The 16,923-nt window shown below is 36.5% G+C and overlaps 3 long non-coding RNA genes across 6 annotated transcripts in view; 2 read left to right on the top strand and 1 right to left on the bottom strand.

The window, feature by feature from the left end:
- Positions 1 to 11,778: 11,778 nt before the first annotated feature.
- On the top strand, positions 11,779 to 15,326 carry LOC145550173 (uncharacterized). Of its 3 annotated transcripts, XR_014086058.1 has the most exons (6): positions 11,779 to 12,200; positions 12,500 to 12,643; positions 12,819 to 12,956; positions 13,067 to 13,169; positions 13,257 to 14,251; positions 14,791 to 15,326. It is a non-coding gene; the product is annotated as an uncharacterized LOC145550173 (long non-coding RNA). The 3 variants fall into 3 exon arrangements; XR_014086056.1 differs by having other exon boundaries at positions 11,790 to 12,200; positions 13,257 to 15,326; XR_014086057.1 differs by having other exon boundaries at positions 11,791 to 12,200; positions 13,067 to 13,145; positions 13,257 to 15,326.
- Positions 15,327 to 15,349: 23 nt separating this feature from the next.
- Positions 15,350 to 16,374, bottom strand: LOC145550175 (uncharacterized). The gene is made up of 2 exons (XR_014086062.1): positions 16,278 to 16,374; positions 15,350 to 15,576 (listed from the first exon to the last, which is right to left on the bottom strand). It is a non-coding gene; the product is annotated as an uncharacterized LOC145550175 (long non-coding RNA).
- LOC103461678 (uncharacterized) overlaps positions 16,357 to 16,923 on the top strand; it is a 47,131-nt gene continuing 46,564 nt past the window's right edge. For both annotated transcript variants that reach the window (XR_014086060.1, XR_014086061.1), the window contains exon 1: positions 16,357 to 16,447. This is a non-coding gene — a long non-coding RNA (uncharacterized LOC103461678). The remainder of the gene's footprint in view (positions 16,448 to 16,923) is intronic.

Here is a 16,923-nt window from a genome sequence, read left to right as displayed (position 1 = left end):
TTGACTGCTGGGATTGGCTACAACCCTTACCTGATAAACCCTGAGTATTGAGGGACTATAGAAAGTGGCAGGCGGGTATGAAAAGGTAACATAGTAACATATGTATCATATTGATTGTGACATGAAATGGCAATCTGTGCCTGGAAAATACAAAATACCTCCCTGTGGTTGAAAAAAAAAAAAAGAATAATAAAATTGGACAAGATTCATATTCTGCTGACTAAAAGTGTAAGGCTCACTCTGCATTAATATTCCATCAGGATATACTTTGTATTTTGTAAAGAAATTATATTCAAAGTACTTGCAGGAAATGTACTACAAACCACGCCATCATCTCTCATTTAAACTGACAGGAAGGTCTGGGGGCAGCAGTCCCCTCAAGGACAAACATCCGCCTTTCCAAACTGCAGAGTTAGGCTGCTGTTAAAGGAGAATGTCACACACAGGGACAACTTGTTTACCAAGGTAGACCGCAGATCATTACAACAACAGAGATGCACAGAAGAACTCAGTTAAATGAGGAACATTCATTCAGCTGTCCTTTTCTATTGCTTTTTCAAACTTCTAAATTTTATCGCAAGCATATCATAGAAATATCATAGGCTTGTATCAAGGCTTGTAACAATTATACAAAAAATATATTTATATACGCCAACTTTGCTTACAACAAATTTGAAGTATGTAAAGCTGTTGCTGGCACTGCTGTGTCATCTGTTAGGAAATTATTCATTCTGGCTCAGCGCTAAATATGCTTACCATCTGTTCTATTTTATTCCAGACCCCAACTCGTGGTTCATGTTTAATGTATCTGTGCTAATAGCATCATCTTTGTACAGTACAATAGCAAGCTCTGTATCAGGAAATCGGAGGCAGCAGTGAAAGAGTGGATGCACTCAGAATAACCTTTTATCTGAATTGTTTGTGCAGCAACATCTAAAACCTACAAAATAATTGTCCTCCTAAAGTATAAAGCATAAATCAAAGGCTAAACAAATCTGACTGCTTTTGCATTCAAATTGCAAATTATCAAACATAAATGTGATACATTAGGAACAAGGACGTCATTGGTGCGCGCAGAAGCAACATTTAAAATCTATTAAAATCCTTTTCCTGAGAGGTCAGGTGTGACTCACTTTAATACGATTTCCACCCAGGAGAATAATTTGTGGACTTATGAAGAAAAATGAACACTGTGCCTTTAAGGCATGTTTCCTTATAGGTGCAGTCTACAAAACCTGTGTTCCAAATCTACAAGCCACACCTTCATTATTTATGATCTTTGTATAAATTGTAGCTATCCCTCAGTGTAAAAAGTTTATTTTTTAATAACAGGCAGCATCAGATTTCATAATTACATTATTACATCATTACAGCCATGTAATGATGTAATAATTACATCATTACATGTACAGCCATGTAATGATGTAATAATGCTTCCACCTTTGCTTTCATTCACAATACCTCGTGCTCTACAATTATTTCTTGCCTGTCAGAGAGATGTCAGGTGAACGTTTAATTTTTTTTTGCCTTTAAAATGAGAAAGTGAAAAGAGAACCCCAGAGCTGGAGTGAAAAGGTTGCAAGTGAGTATTTCAAATTAATTATGTATTTTCATCCATATGTTAAGTAACCCACTATCTGAATCAAAATGTAATGTAAATTTGAATATTTTTCAGAATTTTAAATTTCCAGCAGATGTGAAAATATTTTAGTGGAGTGTTCTCAACACGTGTCCTAAAACAAGCCAGCGGTGTCTTAGTGTGAGTAAGGAATTATCTAGTACTTAATTGGCTCAGATTTTATTTGAAAGGCCAGGACCACATTGCACCATTTGGCAATGATACAGGTTCACTCCATAACTTACAATGTAATGGAGAAGGTCATTTATTTTACAACTCATTTCACAAAGTTTAACACATTATAGATCGATCACACTCACACTGAGGTTGACAAGCCTTCATTTCTTTAAATTATAATTTGTTAATAAAAACACAACAAATATTAATGTTGATGCCGATAACTAGTATTTACTGATATTACTTCTATTATATATACTTCACCCCCTTTCCCGATGCCTTGAAAAAAACATTTGCACTACTTACTGACTTCACTATTACTTCACTGCTCCAGTTAAGCCCCTCACCCTTAAATCCTGTGTTACATCACTATCACTGTCACATGATCTAACAAATAAATACCACATGATCAACCTCCACACACCTTCCAGAGCAAATGACCACAAAATGGAGGTAAATATCGGTTGTTAGATCCGGTTGTTGGATCTACACAGATATGTTAAAAATGATATATCCCTATATGCTTATACACATAAATAACCCCAGTCTTGTCTAAGGACATTAGAGTAACAATGATCTGCACATTTTCAGATATTTGAATGTGGCTCTTAAAATCTTCTCGGAGCTCAGATCCTCAGCTGGATGAATTTTAAATCCGCCCTGCTCTGCGCCAGCGCTGTCTTTCAATTTGTCGTCTTATCATACCCGCTCTAATCAAAACATATTTGAGCATGGGTATCCTCATTTGAGATCTGCTGTTGCTGCAGAGAAATGCCGGTTCTGGACGACCAGTCCAAAGGGGCTGCATCAAATAGCTTCAGGCTTTGAGGAAGATGAGAGAGTGGCATCGTCTTCTTAATCTCTTGCTCCCAGAAAGGGCCTCCACAACTACCTTTAATCACCTCGCAGCGAATTCTCGCTGCAGTCTCATGTTTCCTCATTCCATTTTATCCTTTCCCAAAGAGAAGCACAGGGGACAGCTGAGGTGGCTCATTAACACCAGACATGTCCAGGTCTGGGTAATGTGTTGCCTTATGGCTTAATTAAAACATAGTACAGCTGCAAGTAATATGCTGTTCATTATTCTGCATATCTAATTAGTATTTTTGATAAAGCTGCACTAAGAAATAACACATATGCGTGAGGAATGTTCTGAATTTACCGACGAGATTAACAATACATGTGTACAGAAAATGTGCATGTGTTTTACGAGTCGTAGCAAAACAATTACTTTTGTTTAACTGTTTTCGGGGGATATCTGTATAGATTCGGTGGTGCATCTGCAGCGAGCAATCACAGGAGAGCTGCAAGAGAGTGTGTGTCTGTTGTAAAGTCAGCCAGATGGGAGACAACATCTTCTTCACCACAGGGAAAAGCAGTGGACAGAAACAGGTGAAGGAAAAGAGAGACAGGTTTTCTCTCTCTTTTTCTATCCTTTTTTTTTGTTGTTTAGAAAGGAGCTGCTTGTGTGACTCAGGAATGTCGGCATGAAGTGAACATGGAGCCAGTTTAGCTCATGATGAGGAGAGGAAGCTCAATAAAACCCATAAATAAAACAATACAAAGAGAGGAGGTGGACCAGCAGCAACCTGAACATGATGTAATCCATGTTACACACGACAGAGGCTTTTGGCGAAGCTATATCCTCTAAATATTGGAGACTATTACAGCTGGTCTATGAAAGCTGAAACTGTCAAATCAGGAGTTTGGAAATATGTTTTATGAAATGGTCCAGAAATAAAGCATACAAGAGGTGGATCTCCTCAAATCAGAATATGAATATCATAAGAAATGAATAAACTTAATTTCAGTAATTAAATTCAAAAAGTGAATTTTGAAAATATTTATTTCCATTATTATAACTGTGGCTTTTAGTAAATAAAAATTTTAAATGTAGTTTCTTTGAATATTGTAACATGAAATAAGAGCAACACAAATACTTCTGATACAGAATGTCACGTTCATGTTAGGTCTCTTGCCAAAGGCTATAAGAGATAAATGACTGGGGTGTTTTTAAGAGGTCAGAAGTCCTTCTTTTTTAAATGAAAAAAGTTGTATAGCAGGAAATGATGGTCCCGTACTCTCAATGAAGAGAGGAGAGGCACAGAACCCCCCTTTCAGGTAGTCCAATGTGAAGTTCAGACTGCATCCACTGCTGTCGATACAATGTGTTTGATCAAAGTAAACACATCTGTCCACCAGTTATGTTTTCCTCTGCTGGCAAATGTGATGGAGATGCTGATTTCTTTTTTTCTGGCAAAACTAGCTCTGCCCAAAGTGCCAATATGTTCTTAAAAGACAAATGAAATGTATCCCAGTACCTCACAATTTTATATGACATATACATTTTTAGACTGCAAGAAATTTACTTTTCAATAATATTCAAATTTATTGGTGTCCATCTGCATATAGAATAATATTATGGAGCTGCAAAGCAATTCTTCAGCTAAACCTTGCTATCATTCTTGGGCTTATTTGCTTTGCTAATCGTAAAGCTTTGAAGCATTCACGACAGCCCACATGCCGGTTTCCCATGTTGTGATTTAGTAAGAGCTCAGTCTCAGTTTCACAAGGCAGCAAAAACCTTGATTTTCTGTCGTCGAGAATATATACCATCTGCCACAACCACATGATGAGGATCCCTTTTATGGGCCATAAATTTCACAGCTGGACTCCGGCAACAACAATACATGCAATGCCAGGATTCAGGACATACAAACAGATTACCTTTCTCAATTGCCACTGCCCCTTCAGCTCAGTTTGTAGCTGTCTAATGCACTCCTATTTTACACACAGAGCTACTGTGGAGCTCTGCTCTATTACATACAGCTATCAGTGAAAGTGTGCAGCACTTCTGCAGCAAAATGTACACATTTAGGGGGAACGGTGTAATTACATCATGAAGTTTTCATGAGAGCTTGATCATGACAGTGAGGTCCTTCAGTTTAATTAGCCTCACTTATTAAAACTGTCTATCAGCCATGAGGTGGCGGTAATAAAATTGCTGAGGTCAAAGCAATTCTTCAGCTAAACCTTGCTATCATTCTTGGGCCATTCATTCAAACCAATGAGCTTTAATCAGCGCTTTCTCCTCTCACTGTATGAGATTCTTGCATCATGTTAATTCTCCTGTCAAAGAAAGGCATGAATGGGAAAAGCACTGCTGTAAACTGCATTGATCCATGTCTCTACACTGTTTTCCTGCCATATACCCAGTGAACAGAAGCAAGAAAAGCACGGTTTTGACTGCACAATAAATCTTTTAACAAAGCTTACATGGAAATAGGAAAGCAGATTATTAAAGGCGCCCATGAGATGGGGAAGTACTGTACAGTACATTCAAGAGGCGTTGCTAGGTAACGCTACTGCTGGGTGAGTCAATGAGCGATCCGGAGGCTCTGAGAGGAGCTACAACACAGACAGCCCAGCAGCTACACAATACTCTCAGTCCACATGGCGACTGCAATTAGGTAAATTAACATCATCCCTACAGCCAACCCAGAGAAAAACATAGTATTTCTTTCCCCTGTCACATTGTTGTATCAATGGATTGGTGATTTAGAGCAGCATTAACTGATTTATCAGAATAAAAACAGGATATATTGAGACTAGAGGTGTGCTAAAGACCTCTGATATCTAAAGGATGAAAATGATGAAACAGGCAAAAAAAAAAAAAAAAAGTTGTAACATTTATCAGACAATGTGAGTAAATGAGATGCGACAACTGACCTTAGTTAGTTAACGGCTAAATTCAATAACTTGACCATTGTCCCCACATGCAATAAAGCAAATTACATAAATATCAAATGCTACTGGAGGAGTTGCAATACATACTGGAGAAAACGCAGCATTAATTTGAAAGAAAGCAGTTCAAGTGGCTAGTAGTTGCTGGGAGACTGGATATGTAGTCTAGACCTTAAATTAGCTTTTTTGTTTGTTTGTTTTGTTTTATTAGCCTGAATCTAAGAATGCGACTGATCAAACTTTGTGTTCTGCTGGGTTTGTTTACAAATCCAAGAAACCAGAAGTGCCTCTCCAAGATGTAGGTTTCTGGATTCCAATTTTTATCTGCTTCAACAATATATATATAAGACTGGATTCAGTTGAATAGTTCTGATCATTTATTTCTGCATGTCTATTGAAAAACTGAATCAGGGTAAATAGGACAAAATGCAAGACAATCCAAACGCAGTTAAGATTTTTCTTAACATCTATCCAGCACCATTAACCTCTCCAGAATTTATTGCGACTTATTCACACATATCCAAAATGTAGTATTTATGTTTATGTCGAGTTGATTTCCAGCACAACTTTTTTTAGTTTCATTCCTGCGAAGTAGCAGTATTATTTTGCTTATATTTTATAGGGTACTTAATATGTAATTAACAGTGTGCTGTACTTTACTGTTAAAAATTCTGTAATGTTGACTTTACAATGTCATTGCTCATTTATCAGAGTGCAAGTATATTTTAGCATCGGTTTAATTTTAGAAACAATATCATAAAATGTGATACAGTGATTTTCAGTTTAGGACAATGCTTATTTCGATTCTCTGCTCTGTTTTTCGTGCAATAAAACAAGCCACTTACTTTTAACAGGTGCAATTCAGTCTGTAATTAACAAGTGTGTTAGAAGAGAAAACGTCATAACACACATATGCACTAACATATGCTATTGCACTCAAAACCGACACACACAATCACCCAGTGAAGCTTATAATAAGTCACTCATAATAACACACTGCTCTGCTGTCAGATGAGCTCTGTTGGGTAAAAGATTTTCCATTCTGATACAGAGTGCCGGCCACCTTGCCCTATAGGGATTGTGAAAAAAGTGTTTCTTCGCTGTTTTGCATAATAGAACATGCTGTTCTTACTTTACATCTGGAGCGGATTGAAAAACAAGTTAGATTTTGTAGCCTCAGGAGAATAGTACATCTTATTTATTTATTTTATTTTATTTTTTTTACATGAGCTGGACATGTAACAGCTGTGTGTATGGTTTTATGTCAATTAATTTTTGATCAAGTCAAGATTTTTGCTTTATTTGTTTTACAAATGTGAAATTAAGCAATTCTGATCATATTATTTACCTGCACCAACATTTCTCACCTCATTGGATTACCAAAATCTGTGTTTTCAAAGCATGTCCTTGTGTGAATATTAGATGTGACACAAACACAACATAATTTATACAGATCTTTACACAAAAGGAAACTTAGCGCATATAAAATTAGAAAAGGAAGCAGCGGTAATCCTTCAGCTCACTCAGAGCTTGCGATGCTGAAGTAGCTGCAGGATGTAAGCCTGCTCTCACCATGCGTCTTCATTTACAATGACAGCGTCGGGCCGATTTGACATTAACCTCAGGTACATGAAGCACACAAAACAGCCACTACAGTGTGTCAGCCGAAAAAAGCTATTCAAGACTTGTCACATTGTCACATTTTTGTTTTTTTTTTGTTTTTATTTTTATCTTGTTTTTTTAATTTTTTTTTTTTTAAATCTCTCTCTTTCTCACTGATTATTTCTGTTTTTATTTTAATTATGTAAAGCACTTTGAAATGCCTTGCTGCTGAAATGTGCTATACAAATAAAATTTGATTGATTGATTGATTGATTGATTGATTGTTTTTATGACTACAATTTTTACAGCTGCCTGCATTATCCATCTCATGCATTTGCTCCAAACAAATAAACACAAATGTGAAACTATCTTTTATGACTTTCAGGTCCAGTTCTGTTGTGCGATCTCTGTATTGTTTCAGTCTTTCTCTGTTGACCGCTTTTGTTTTTTTTTGGGGGGGGGGGGGGGTTGCAGTCATCTCTTAAAGTTGATGACATAAAATTTGCAATGATGTTATACAACAAATACTTATAACAAAGCACAACTTAAATAAACATAGTAGCCATTTTCAATGTAAACTTGTCAGGTGAGTTGAATGTAATGAATACCAGCATGGAACATTTGGATTTAGCATAAGATGCCTAATGCCACATTTCAAGGACAACAGCGCCATCTAACATTCATATAGGAAATGTACAGCATAATTTCATACCAAAGCACAGGGCTATATTTGTTTTCAGGTCTTACTTTGAATCAATATTTTTTCCTTTTTTTGCAGTTTCTCACAGCTTCCTTTTTGCTTGAGGCATTCCAGTCACAGATGCTCAGTTGGTCACCTCAGCATGATGTTCCTTAAAGCCAGAGTCCCAAATCCTCCCCCTCCCCAGCCACTTTCTTGGTCTACTGAATGCACTGTGCGTTACTTTTAGATCACATGACACTGTCTGTTATTTGCTTCGCCATTCATCCATACAGGCGGAGCAGGTGGATGACTGACAGTTTTATTTTTTCCCTCCAGGGACAAAAATAGAAAAGTCCCTTATGTTTTAATGACACATTTATTCTTTAACTTAGAATTGAGTGTGGTGGCAAGAAGATTTTCACCCTCTTAAAGTGGATCAAATAACTTGGTTGTAATTATTTTTTTATGGAAGCCGAATACCCCAAATACATGCAACAACTTGTACAGTGTACTGTGAATTTGAAGAGGACTCAGAATCAAAATCACTATGGTATATTTTGACATAATCCATCAAGCTTTATTGTGGGTGTGGTGGTCGTTTGGTGATGAAATGAGATGAGTTTTTTGCACCAAATCTTTTAGAAGTACCCTCAAGACATTTTACTTTGGCTACTCTAAATTTAAAACATTATCCAACATGCTTTTTGGGAGAGTTGAAATAGATCCTTTTTTTTCAAGTTTTAATGTTTTTTTTTTTTGTACCAGCCAAGAGCTGAAGAAAACAGGAGATTGTCTCACTTGAGCTGCACATTGCACAGCAGTTACTTGGTGAGAATTCATTCCTGCAGCCTCTCTAAAGTTATGTAGGAATCTTGGCACTCTGCCTGGTCAGTTTTCTTTTATTGCTGGATAATGTTACTGTTTAACAGTATTTACTGTTCCTAATATGTCAGGTCTGTCTTGAAAAAGAGAATCTTAATCTCAATGGGACATTCCTGGTTGAATAAAAATTACATACAATGCAATTGTTGTTTGTCTTCAGGTAGTTTCTTTCAGGTTAACACAGCACAATTATTATAAAAGCAATCAGACCCAGGCTCTGAGATAAATAACAAAAGTAAAATGAGAATAAAAAATAGCAAAAATGTTATTGTTTGGTACATTACAAACCATGGGATCTCTCTATAAAATCCTCACAGTCATGCTACTACACTCCTCCTGTAAATTTCCAAGACAGACTTTCCATCATGCCAGTGAATTCTCCATAAACCATACACTTGACTTTATTTGTCTGCTTAACTGAAAAATGTTCACATTGTTGGTCAATGCAAAATCTTGCTCTAAATTGGGTCATTTAAACTGAATGAGAATAATGTGGGAAAGTATTTTTCAACTTCAAAATTTCTTCTTGTCTGACACACTTAAATGTGTTGCCACAAACAAATGTCAATAATCAGACAAATATAACCCGAGTAAATACAAAAAACTGTAGTCAAACCAAGTTTCGATCAACCTGTATTCCAGTGCCACCATGTGGTCACAGTCTGAATAACAATTTAGTTTGTGATAGTGCCAAGACTGAAGGCAGAATTTCCATCCATCCATTTTCTTTACACCTTTATCCGTTTGGGGTCAGCCGGGGTGTTGGTGCCTATCTCCAGCTGTCAACGGGTGAGGAGCGGGGTACACCCTGAACAGGTCGCCAGTCCATCACAGGGTAGAATTTCCAAATTATAGAAAAAAAATATATGTATTTGCCCTGGTGGGTATTTTTTATTTTAATTTACAAATAATATAACCACCAGTTTTATTACTGGTGGGTGATACCAATAACCAATAACTGGTTTATATGTGCAACATATATGTTCATATGTGCAACGGACACATGTAATGTGTCTGGCTGTGACACATATAATGGAATTATTATTTGCAGAAACATATACAGTATGAAACAGCAGTGCTTTGGTGCTATCTTAGCATAAAAGTAGCCAAAAGTGTTTTTTTTTTTCTTTTTGTGCTTTAGGTTTTGATCTTAAAAACATTTTAAATCTTAATGTGTTTTCTTTTTGTGTGGTTTTTACTGAAACATTCATGGTAAACTAGAAACTACCCCCTGTTCCAGATCAAGTGATTTGATTTAGAATAATCTCATCTACAGCAGGTTCCAACATCTATTTAAATCCGGTCTAAAGTAAACAAGATTGCATAATTTGTTCCACACTATTCATTTTTGATAAAATAAGACTAGCTCAAACTGGAAAAACATCTGAACAACAACCCACACCCTTATACATTCAAAATACATGCAACTCTAGAATTTAAAAGTCATGCTTGTTAGAACTTTGGGGATTTCTGGAGTTTCTGTTTATTTTGTTTATTAGATCTTGTCATTTTATCTTATTTATTTGCAATAGTTCGTTTATTAATCTATCTTTCCCCTTTGTGCTCCATCCTGTGTTCTCTCATTTACTTTGTCTCTTTCCTATGTTCGTCTTTCATCATCATCATTGTTTATTTATTAAGCTCTTAAAAAGAACAAAGTGCCGCACGTGTACATCAAAACTAAAAGTATAAACAAATAATGGAAATAATAATAAAACTGTGCAAAATATACAGTTAAGAGAATAAGCAATGAAGTCAGAAAACAAAGGTTCCCTGGAATTTAAAACGATGAGTTTTTAAAAGAGACTTAAAACCATAAAATCATAAAATTCAGCAGACTTCACATACAATGGGGATTGTTCCAGAGCTTAACTGCAACTGAAAAAAGTCACAACCCAAATCCTGAGAACAGGTAAAAGCTTTTGATATCGTCAAGATCTACTCCGGATATGTGACTATAAAAGCTCAGTAAGGTGAGGAAATGCCAGACAATAAAGATATTTAAAAACAAAATCTTAAAAACAATTCTAAAAGAAACAGGAAGAAAAAGCAAAATCAGGATATTGTCTGGTCCCAGTTAGCAGGCAGGCAGATGAATTCTGGACCAACTGCAGACAACAAAACAAAGACTGGTCTTTCACTTATGAACTGATTATTTGATTTTTGATAAACCTGTTGGTGATTATCAACTGGTCAATTTTACATTTGCAGAACATCTTCTTAATAAGGTTATTGAGATTTCTTTTTGTCCTTGGTTCTGATGCTGCTACCCCATCAGAAAAGAAGATATGACAGTCTCAACAATACTTCTTGAAACTATGCAACATCTTGCGGCAAACCTTGAAATAGCTAAGCTTCCTCAATAAGCTCTAGTCTAGTTTGCTGTCTAAATGACCACCAATCACACTCTCTACACCATCTCTGACTGTTAAGTGTCATATTGGATTTCAATAATCATAGCACAATTAAAAACCTTGCCAGTGTATCATAAATGGAGCATCCCTCCATTAACCTGTTTATATAAGGCTTTTAACGTGGTTTGATATACTGCCTTGAAAAAAAGGCCTGAAGGTTATAAGGTAAACCTTCATATTAACATCAAGTAACTTCTGTATCAATTAGTATAATTCACGACTCCACCTGTCAATCATAGGGACTTTGTCAGCAACTCACCAATCGGCGGTCGCTATTTGTCCCGACGTACACGCCCCTTTTCTGAAAGAACTAAACCTCCCACAACGTTGTTCTGATCATAGACATAAATACGTAGACGCCTCATGGAGCGGGTCACCCAGGTGAAAAAAAAGTATACTTTAGTATACTTCAAACATACTTAAATTTGTGAAAGTACACTTTAAGTATACTAAATATCAACTGTACTACCTATAAGTATATCTGAAGTATACTAAAAATACACTTGTACCAATTTCGAAATTAGAACTTTAAACACACTCAAACATAATTGTACCAAAATACACTTTTAATATATTAAATAAAAGTATACTTTAAGTGAATAAAATATGAATTAATATGTATGAATTTTTAAGTGCCTTAATAATCTTTTACTATTTATTAAAGTTGCATACAATAAAAAAAGGATAATCATGATGTAATTTTTGAGAAAGTATCCAATCAATTTTCAGATGTGCGATGTAAAACCTTATAATCAACGGCATTAGCTCCAGTTCATACTCCAGACCAGATGGTGGCGGTATTGCACGTTTTCATTTATTTAAAAAACGCCACAAAGAGAAGAAAAAACTTGAACGCAGGGAAGATAACAGACGCTGTTCAAATTCGCAATTTTTACTCGCATAATATTGCCTTAAAAGTAGAGAGGGCCTTAACAATAGTCTCTAATTTAGGTAAATTCAAGCTAGTGACGTCCTAGTCCGAGTTAGACGACAACACAACGGGACAACAACTGATGGAAATGAAATGTGGGTCATGAAAGGAACCGAAGGGACGAAGGCTGCTAAGTGTTGCTAGCTGGTGGTAAGTTTGCTTATTAATTATATTCATTTAATTATGAAGAGTGCAGTAAAGATATATAACTTACGTTGGTTTCATAAATAATTATTTTATCAATTTTATTGTGACTTGTATGATTATTACAATAGGAATCATTCAGCTTCATGTTATAACTGCATTGAGGCTGTTTGTTGTGACTTATACTTCAATTCATAAACTAACCTGGTTTTAATTAAGCTCCATAAGACAAAGAGACTTTGATATTGTGAGGTTGTTGTTCTAACTCGTTCATCAATTATTTTATCTTCAACATATGTTTGCAGTCTAACTAAGCAAATGAAGATGAAAGAGAAACCCAGAGAAATTGGGTGTTAGAAAACCTAAAGACTTTCTGTCTCAGAAGAGGATCTGACTCCACCAGATCACCAACCAGCTCTGAGGATGAACCTTCACATCGTCTTCATGATGTAAGTTTGTTTTTTCAATGGGGAGCTAGCTACATTTTCAGCAACAAAAACTGGTGTGTTACCAACACCAAGTGCTTAATAAACATGCTTTAATTTAAAGGTAACTGGAAATAATTTTTCTCCTTGTTAATCTAACATTTATCTTTCATGCATTTTATTTGTTGTTGGCTTTCAGGGCCCTGTGATGGACTCGTGACCTGTCTAGGGTGAACCCTGCCTCTCATCTGATGGCTGCTGGAGATGGGCACCACCAGCCCCCCTCACCACCCTGCAAGGATCAGTGTGTTCAGATCATGGATGGAAAGATTTTAAGGTAGTTTGTCTCCTTAAGTCCACACTTAAAACAGCTTCATAGTTAATGCCAACATCAACTGATTCTATGACATTGCTGACTATTTTTTTTTCTACTTCTAACATAAACAGGCAAAGAAACCCAGGAATGTTTTTCCACCCCAGGCATCTGGTCCCATTCATCATCAGTTCTTATGATGTCACATACATGGTGAGTCCACAACGTCTTAAAATTGTAAGTATTATTTTTTTATTTGCCATTTTTCTGTTCTGTTTAACTACAAATGCTTTCTCTGTTCAATTGCTCTATTCTGTTTTGTAGGTTCCTGTAAGGTGCAGTGAACGGGAATGTTCTGTCGTTGATCCTCACTTTCATGTTTTATTGTCACACTTACATTTTTATGTTCATGTGTTCACTTTAGACCTGAAAACTTATAATTTGTGTTAAGTTTATAATGTTTTGATTACAATTAGAGTTTCCTGAACTTCCTGAACTTCTCCTCTAACAGCGGTTTCTCATCAGCTCTCTCATTAGATAACAGTATGAAAACATTAGCTGCTACGCTAACAATTAGCGGTCACTTCTGACCAATTAAGCTACATAGGAAATATTTCTCGGTTGTTTAGAAGCGAATTTCTGGCTGCAAAGTCATTCTGATCTTTCACGCTTACCTGTGAAAGGTAATGCCAATGAATCCAGTTTATTTCGTAAAACGGTTGAAACAGGTCCACACAGCACAGGACTTCTATCTGGAGCTCTGCTGCCAGATAGAAGATGGCGGACGCTGTTACGTACGCGACTCAGCGCTCCATGAGGCGTCTACGCTGAGTAAGCAGTTTGTGACGTAACATCGGTATGCACGTGAGCAGCGGTAATGCGGGACGGATTGTTGGGTAGCACAGGTTGCTAACGTGGTGCGTTCATAAAAGATTTCGAGGAAAATAATAGGAAATTATTGTCCAACTTTGTCAATGGGGAACATGCAAACCCGACACTCATTACCCAGAGCGTGTAGAAGGGCGGAATACAATTTTTTACATTTCCAAAAACCCAAATGGAGTCTGGAAAACAAGCAATGGAACAAGGCCTGCTGCCGATCTCGGATCCTTTTCACATGACGTCACACAACTTCCGTTATGGCTCAAAACAGTGTATCTTTAGTTCCGGTGTGTGTAGTTAACGCTGTTTCTGGACTCTAAAGCTGCTGCCACAAATATGATTTAAAGATGTATCACTATTTGCAAACTATTTTTCTTCATCAACATCATCTAAACTGGACAAATTCCTCGCTGATTGACGCCAGTTTGACTACGAAGGTACATGTTTTAGTTTTTTCTAGCTGTTAGTTGATGTGCTAGGATAGCAATAGCAATTTGTTAGCTGGCTAACATTACGTAGCCTTTCTGTTTAGGAAATAGAACGTATTTAGGCTCTAATCTTAATCAGATTTTTATAGTATAGACTGGGGTTGCCACCCGTCATGTAAAATGCATGATCATATTAAACCCTCCTCATCTACGCTAGTTTCACCACCCGCTAAGTAGCGACATTACCTGTAGCCACAAGTCCAAAACTTGAGAGTTATGCGAAAGACCCGCTACTCCATCACGTCCTGAGAAGTTAAACTCTTGCTACGATCAAGACATGAGGAGGAAGACGCTGTCTTAGATATAGATATTAACGTTTCATTGGAGAAATGTGATTATCTATCTATCTATCTATCTATCTATCTATCTATCTATCTATCTATCTATCTATCTATCTATCTATCTATCTATCTATCTATCTATCTATCTATCTATCTTGTAGTTCTTATGGTTTCTGATGATTAACAACTTTATATCCCTTTTAACAGGTTACACTTGATTCTGCTGTGGTGCTTGTGGAAACAAAGTGCATGAAGTTTGTGCTCATCTGGGAAAACCCTGTGGATCACATGGTGGGACTTCTGCTTCAAACTGCTCACTATAGTATAGCATCGTCTCTGTCATCCACCAGTTCACTGCAGACTGGCACCCGCCAAGGACCCTACATGGATGTCTTCTTAAGTTGTAAACCCTGAGTACATACTGTTGAAATAAAATTGATATTCCTTTTCTAAATACATTTTCTCTATCAATGACTTAAATCGTTAACTGTAGTAATTATGTTTGTGTAATGTAGTAACCATGTAGTAACCATATAATTATTAAATAGATGTTTTAAAGAAACAGCCACAAACCTTATGTCTTTGTTCCACAATGGCAGCTTTAATTTTAGCATTTCCTCTCCTCCACATACTTTGTTGCCAGATGTGTAAAATTTACAAAAAAGAAGCAATTTAAATGTAAAAGTTGCACATATGTAGATTACTCAAGAGAAGCTATTAACAATAGTTTTTACAGAACTTTACACATCAATTTATTTATTAATAGAATAGATACACAAAGATTTTCTTTCTAACACAGCTACACAGGGATGAGTGTTCATCCAAGAAGTGTGACTTGCAGGAGCAGGGAGGCTCTGAACTGGTTTCTCCTTTTAAATCAAGAGGCCCATGATAGTTTGACTAGGCAGCAGATGTCCCACAGCTGATTGACTGAACCTGCCATGGACAGAGGAAAAAGATCATCCCAGATATGGTGGGTTGTTAGGTCAGCTACTGTTGAGAAAGATGGACAACAAAACAAATGGAGAAATGATGAATCACATCAAAATATGTAAATTATTTGGCAGATGGCGCTTAAATCAATATTTAAAATGCTTTTCTAAACATCAGTGTTGGAAGATATAAGTGATTTTAGTGAAACTTTTAACAACACAGCACTGAAAGGCAGCGGTGTTTATGTTTCCTAACTGGCTAAAGCTGCTGCTAGCTGGTTTACTCTCCGATCGGAGGCTGTTTATTATATACACAGTCAGAGAATGTTGGTTTGACAATGAGTAATAACGGTTATCTAACACTTAAATGCTGTTTTATTAAAGTTGATAAATAAAGTGAATCTCTAAACGTTAGAGCACTGACAGAGCGGTGTATATTTTTCTTAACTGTGGCTAAAGCTGCTGCTCACTGGTTTACTCTCCGATCGGAGGCTGGTTTCTTTAAATACAGTTGGAGAATGGTGAATTGACAATGACTGATGAAGGCTAACATGTAAATACTGTTTTATTACAGTTTATACAGAAAGTGAAGCTTTTAACGTTACAACACTGACAGACAGCGGTGTATATATTTTCCCAACAGTGGCTAAAGTTGCTGCTAGCTGGTTTACTCTCCGATCGGAGGCTGTTTATTTTACACATAGAGAATGGTGAATTGACAATGAGTAATAACAGCTATCTAACTGTTATTATTAACCTTACCTTTTATTATATCCTTAAGATAATGAGTATCCGTGTTTTTTTTCAGTCAGGTTTCCAGAAGCAAAATCACACCGGAAGTAAAGATACATCGCTTAGAGCCTTAACGGAAGTTGTGTGACGTCGCTGTGAAAAGGGTCTTGTGATCGACGGCAGCTACTACATGTACAAAGGTACCTGGTTGTAAACATCCCATTTTTTGTCATGATGACACTGCATGATAGTCAAATCAAAGCTCAGTAAGTTAGTAGTTATGCTTTAATTTATGTGTAAATTCAGGTGTCTCTGCTAACATCTGCAACAGTAACATTTAAGCACTTTTTATGCTAATGTTAATTCTAAGTATTTTTATGAACGCATAGTTTTACAAGCTTGTACTATTTAAAGTATTACTCACCTGCTTTTGCACTTTTAAAATACATCTGACACAGCTTTCACACACGCATCCAATGATACTTTGTGCCCCAAATTTGTCCTGTGGGAGAGAAAGACTTGGGCTTCTATGCTGATTTCTCCATTGTTTTCCGCCAATAATCTTACAGACCTGATGTATGACTTGGAGAATATTCTTGCGTGTTGTCTTTGCCTCAGTGTTGGCTTTTAAGGCAAAAAGGAGAAAAATGTCTTGGGTAATAATGCACTAAGTTTG

This window comes from Poecilia reticulata, chromosome 2, assembly GCF_904066995.2.
Source record: "Poecilia reticulata chromosome 2, P_reticulata-male-v2, whole genome shotgun sequence".
In the NCBI taxonomy this organism is placed as follows: Eukaryota; Metazoa; Chordata; class Actinopteri; order Cyprinodontiformes; family Poeciliidae; genus Poecilia; species Poecilia reticulata.
This window is presented reverse-complemented; position numbering and strand designations above follow the sequence as displayed.